The sequence below is a fragment of the Alexandromys fortis genome, unplaced genomic scaffold (assembly GCF_014885135.2).
Source record: "Alexandromys fortis isolate MF-2015 unplaced genomic scaffold, M_Fortis_MF-2015_v1.1 scaffold_16, whole genome shotgun sequence".
Classification (NCBI taxonomy): Eukaryota; Metazoa; Chordata; class Mammalia; order Rodentia; family Cricetidae; genus Alexandromys; species Alexandromys fortis.
In genome coordinates this window covers 5,131,660-5,137,659 of record NW_026067893.1, presented here as the reverse complement: position 1 = coordinate 5,137,659, position 6,000 = coordinate 5,131,660, and the positions used below count along the sequence as shown (strand labels likewise).

The 6,000-nt window shown below is 49.6% G+C and overlaps 1 protein-coding gene across 5 annotated transcripts in view; it reads left to right on the top strand.

Annotated features, from left to right (window-relative positions):
* Positions 1-1,511: 1,511 nt before the first annotated feature.
* The window catches only part of Tcf7l2 (transcription factor 7 like 2), a 208,076-nt gene continuing 203,587 nt past the window's right edge, over positions 1,512-6,000 (top strand). For 4 of the 5 annotated variants that reach the window (XM_050149200.1, XM_050149205.1, XM_050149174.1 and 1 more), the window contains exons 1-2: positions 1,512-1,532; positions 3,703-3,786. The gene's annotated coding sequence lies outside the window, so the exon portion shown is untranslated. Of the gene's footprint in view, positions 1,533-3,702; positions 3,787-3,922; positions 5,026-6,000 lie in introns of those variants that run through there. The other variant, XM_050149188.1, reaches the window with a different exon arrangement.

The following is a 6,000-nucleotide window of genomic DNA, read 5'->3' as shown; positions in this document are numbered from 1 at the left end:
GTGTTGCTCACACTCTTCTTCCTCTTCCACAGGACAGATGGTTCTAGCTCGCACTGTTCAGAGGGTGGGTGCAGGGAAACAGGCCTGTTAGCCACTGGTCGTTTCCAGCCCAGGCAATGACAAAGAGTTTGACCTCTTAGTGACTTGAAGGTCACACACATCGTATTTGTGAGCGAAAGGGTTAATGCCCTGAAAGGTGCCTCCTGACTTCTACTTCCGGGTATAACAATCCCAGAGAGCCGGGTCAAATGACACCAGGGTTTTCCTTTCCAAGCCTGTGGTTAGGGGCTGGCTCAGCCTGCCCCCACCTCCTCCTGCACACGGGAGTGGGACCCTTTAAGAAGGAGCCGGGTGGGACTGGATTTCTACCCCCACTGCCTTAGCCCACTGTAGTCTTAATCCTTTGTTCTGCCCAACAAAGCTAGGGGGAACCTTGTGAATACAAAGACTGAACCCAGGTACACGACAGAGAGAGGAGGATGCGGGTTTCTCCCCTTACGCCGGCATCTCCTGGCTCTCCGGAGCTTGCTGGGAAATGTTGCTGAACAATTGAATGGAATGAATGAATGGCAGTCAAGCAGGAGGAATGTGAGGTCCCTGTCAGTCCCGACCACCGCTTCATTCTCCTTCTTCCCTCTTCCGGTTCTCTTTCTGCTCTTCCTTTCTGCTCTTTCTAGGGGCCTGGGAAGGGGTACTGCAGAAGTCTGGCATCCGTGACTACCTGCCCTAGGCCTGGAGAACAGGCACTGGCAGGATTATACCAGCGACACAGCACTGAAGATACTCCAGGTATCTAGATATGAGTGGCTGCAGACAGGCCCACTGAATGCAGGGCACCATTTATCTGTTGGAAACATCAAGGAACACATCTTCGGAAGGAGGCAGCCTCCTCTTGCAGACCAAACCTCAGATGGATCACCAAAGGAGGAGAATGAAGGCCTCTTCCATATCCACCAAGTCCTCACGTCTCTGAGTGCCCTTGTCTGGGGCCTGAGGGATTAAAATATTAGGGAAGATTTGTTATGAAATGCATCAAATCAGCTTGTTCTACAGCCTGATGTTTTTCTCCCCCAACACAGGAAAAATAAAAGCACCTCAGGCAAGCAGTCAGAGATAGTGGACTCTGGTGGCTGAAAATACTGTAGCCGGCCCAGCTTCCTGGCTGTGGGTGGACATAATACGCTTTGGCGAGCCTATTGGGCTGCCTCCCTTACTCCTCCCTAGCTGCTGAAGATGTGAATCATACAGAGCTCAGATGTGCCAAGCAGTTTCCTGACCACCGTCTGCTGCTTCGCCATATCTGAGTGGTCTTATTTACACTTAGGGCTCAATGGCCCATTGTGTACAGAAGCACCTGCCTCTCTGGGAATGAAAACCAAAACAACAGCAACATGACGCCCACACAGTTCGTCAGGAGAAAAACTAGCTGGGAGTTTTGAATCCGCCATCCTTCATCTGAAAATGACTGCTGTGACAAAGATGGATGCTTTTAGTTTCCAAATACGATTTCACATTGTTTTCTCATCCTTAAGGTGAGGTGGGCAGGGACGTTAACCCCCTTTCAATGGTGGAGACACTTACTAGGGCTGGGGCAGTGGGCTCTGGCATCTTGCTCAGCTCCCAGCACTCTTCAGTGACAGTACCAAGTGATGCTGCCTGTGGCTGTCATTCGGGGAAAGGAATATGGAAGCTAGAGAGGATTTGTCCACAGGCTTCGCAAATGAAAAGAGACAAAACTGGGAGGTTCCCCCCTCCCTGTCATCTTCCCCCTATAGAATTCCATTATGATAAAACAAAACCGTACTAAAAAAGTGGACTAAAAAAGCAACACACACACACACCAGCATGGTTATTCTACACATCATCTAAGTGCTCAGGAAGCCAAAGCAAGAGGATTCTGAGTTTCAGGTTTGCCTGGGCTAAATAATATGTTTAAAAACAATCAAACAAACAAAACAAAAGCCTGATATGGTAGCTCACACCTGTAATCCAGCCCTTAGGAGGCAGAGGCAGGAGGATTGCCACAAAGTTTGAGACCACCCTTGATTAGTTAGTTCTAAACTGGCTTAGGTTACTGTATGAGAGCCTACTTCAGCTTTCCTTTTTTGGAGAGGGTACGCTTCAGGAAAAATTAACCAGCAAATTCGGGCTGACCCAGGTGATCCTCAGCCAGGCTCTGTGAACAAAATTTGAAGAACCGGATAGTAGGTCCTATCTTTTCTTTATTTCTTATTCTGTTCTTTTTTTTTTTCCCAAGGGGGATTCAGACCAAATTGTGATTGTGTAGTCTCCTCTTATTCTGTCTCCAGAGCGACAGAGCCACATCTGAAAATCAAAGCTTATTCATTCCTGACCTCAAGCTCCTCGGCCCAACATTTCCCAGCTGTGGTATCCCCCAAAGCCTGTTGATTGGCAGGGAGGGCGTGAATGAGCCGCAGACAGCCTCGGCTCACCAACAGCACTTCTCCACACTCAGGGCACACTCAGGAATCCACCCCAGCAACTGCACTTTCTGACTGCAGAGCCACATGCGGGCAAACGCCTGTCTGAGTTCTTTACCACTTCTGCCAGAAATGCTATGGCCAGATGTCTGTCTCCAGTAAGCCACTCTATGGCACGTTACTAAATTACTAGATCAGTTACCAGAAGGTTAGGATGGTCACTCACGAGAAGTATGACAACAGGGTCCCAGGCTGACGCCAGCCAGTCATCACTACTGGCATCATTCTTAAGAGTCTTAGAACTTCTGGAAGGGCCATGATCCCTGACTCAGCACCCTTGTCAATCAATCATCAAGGGTGGAGCTTGCTGATGGGCAGCATCTGTCCTAACAGCCTTTAAGGACTACTTTTAACCGTGTCTACTAGGTTCTCAGTTGAGGTTTCAGTACACACAAAGCGTCAGCTCTATTCATGCACATAGATGCCCAGCATGGCGGGGTTGGTGGATAATTCACAGCTATGGCTAAGATAAAAATCACCTAGAAATGGAGCTTGTAGGAGATGTCAGAGGTTCCTATCATCCTGTGCCTCAGGCTCTCCTGGGATGCAGCCTGGGTCTAACGGGAGTTGTTTGGGAGTGTAAGTGGGCATGCGCGCACAGATGGTCTGTGCTGCCTGATTTTCTGGGTCCTCTGCAGAAGTGCGGGAAGGAATAAGGGAATCATGAGCTCAAGGAACCTCCTGGTCAGAGTTTAGAGGCTACCCAACGTCCAGCTCCTCTGCCAGCCCTTCCGAGTCACAAGCTACACAATTCAGGGTAAGACGGGCAGTGGATGGTACAGGGCAGAGGGAAGACAGAAGCAAAGGAGGAAGCAAAAGGAATCTCAAAAGGGCCAAGAGCCAGGCAGAGTCCCGTGCTGCCAGCCCCACTTCTCTGGCTTGGCTCTGGGGTGAACACAGCTGGAATACTAGGTAACAAGTCAAGAATGTGGAACTGCTGCAGGAGCTCCTTCCACTCCTTCAGCCAATAGCCTTTAAGATACCAGCCCACTGGGGCGTGGTCTCTTATACTTTAAAAAGCAAGGGGAACATGGCTATCTTTCTCTTGCTTTTGGCTCCCTTTCCAGTGCCTAGACTCTTTGTTTCCTGTTTGCGACGAGAGGACTGTTGTTTGGGACGGTGATCTGTACATTTTTACCCTCAAATAAATAACCTAATTTTATTACCCCTAATTCTTAAGTGGTGTGGGATTGTTTTGCAGCTTCATGGAACTGTGCAGACACGGGAGAAAACAGGGAGGCCGGGAGCCTACAGACGCATGTGGAAGGCTGGCCCAGGTTGTACAGTAAGTACTTTCTTAAAACGATAAATAGAAATAAACAGAATGGTATTTTCATGTACTCACAGAATTCTCTCATGACTCTCGTTGGGGCAGTAGGATCCCAGGCTTCTGAGGGTGAGGAGCAGCCCAGCGTTCCTGGAAAGCTCAGGCAGGTGAACCGAGCTGGATTATTTGGAGATAAAGGAGACTATGAGAGTATACTGTCTGCAGAGTCTGTACCATCACTCTCTAGCCTGGATAACTTCACAGTATAGGAGGGCACCAGCCAGAGACCAGGGACTGGGCGTGTTCCTGGTGTCTAGCAACATCTGTTCTCTTAGAGACCACAAACAGAGGATGAGGTCAGGATGGGGTGGGGGAGAAGATAAAACGATTACAAATTTACACCCAAAATGTCCTGAACATTTGGGTCAAAAGCAAGCCACCACATTAAGACCTTGGAAAGGTAAAGGCACTGCCATTTTGGAAAATAGTATGAAAGTCCCTCAGAAAATTTAATGCGGGATCGTTGTGGGATCCGCCAACCCTAGTTTTGAGCCTAGAAGAAGGCGACTGGAGCCAGTGTGCTAAAGAGGGATCTCCGGCTCTGTTGGCGATAAACAGTCGTGATAGAGAACACTGGGATGATTCCTCTTCATCGTCAACTTGACTGGACCTGAAATCACCACGGAAACACACCTCTGAGCGTGTCAGTGAGGGCGTTTCCAGAAAGAAATGGACTGAGGTAGAAAGGCCCAACCTGAATGTAGGCACCACAGTCTCATGGGCCAGGGTCCAAAGGACACGTGCCCAGAACACCAGCTCCCTGCTTCCCGAAGGCAAATGGGACCAGCTGCCGGCTGTCCTGCCACCATTACCCACCCCCACCTCCCACCAACACACTGGGCCACACCCTCAAAGCCTAGCTAAACACCACTCTCTCCTTAAGTGATGTTAGTCGGGTGTCTGGGCACGGGAATGTAGCAACGGCAAGCATGATTCACAACAGCCAAGATGCAGAATCAATCAGACTGATTCTTCTACGAAAAGTGATATTCCCGAAAAGTGGCTTAGGTACGTAATAGAACACTATTCAGCCTTGAGAAGAAAAACGAAAAGATTCTGTTACTTGGAAAAAGCCGGATACAGCTAGAGAATTTCATTACGTGGGAGCTGGGGGGGGGGGGTCTCAACAGCAGAGACCACATCTTGCATGCCTAAGGCCTCAGGCGCTGTCGCCAGCACCACGCGCAAGAGAACACGGTGAGAAGCGAAAGGCTAGAAAGATAAACGCTGAACCATCTCAGCTATATATGGAAGCTGAAGCTGACAGTCCTGGGAGAAGAATGGGGGAGGAGCTCAGAGTGGGTGGGGACCGGGCTCAGGGGGCGTGGCCGTCTTGGCGCCGAGCTTCTGGGCAGTGCCATGCTGCCAGGTGGCTGGAATTCAAGGCGGTGTGTCGCATGGTTCTTTATAGTTTTATATTTCATTTATTTATTTTGCTGGGGGATGTGTGGGTGCTTGTTATTGTGTACACATGAACGTCAGAGGACAACTCGTAGGAATCAGTTCTCTCCTTCTACCGGGAGCCCCAGGGACTGAGCTCGGAGGTTCAGGCTTGGCAGCAAGCGTGTACCACTAAGCCGTCTGTCTCACTTGCCTCTGTATAATGCATTTCAAAATGTAGGATTATAAAGAGTCTCATCATGAGGAAATGGCAAATACCAGATTGCTTGGCGTGTCGACTAGATTCATTTGATCATTTCACAATGTATACGTGTATGAAAAGACCATACGGCGGCTGCTAGGGGTGGGCTCAGCAGAAACATGCCAAGTAGGGTCGAGTCGGCACTGCTGAAAACACCTCATTGTGTTGCATAGGTTTATATACACAAAATAATTTGTCAATTAAAAATAATAAAGTAGAAAGAAAGCAGAGAGGAAAGGAGGGCAGGCCAAACCTGGAGCTGCCTTCCCTGTTGGCTCTTCTGGGCCAGTGTGGTGGTTGCAGGGCTAAGCCGGTGTGTGGCAGGATTTGTCCTTACCTTGTTAAGAAAAACATTGCAGAAGCCCGGCTTTCTGGCCAGTGCTCTGCCTTGGGAATGAACCTGACTTGAGGAGTGTCCTGGGGGCCTCTGCACCCACAGTGAGCGTCTCTTCTGTGGTTCCTCTCCAGGCTCATTGCTCCCAGACTGAAGACTGAGGCCGTGTGGTCTAGACGGCCGCTGAGCACCGTGG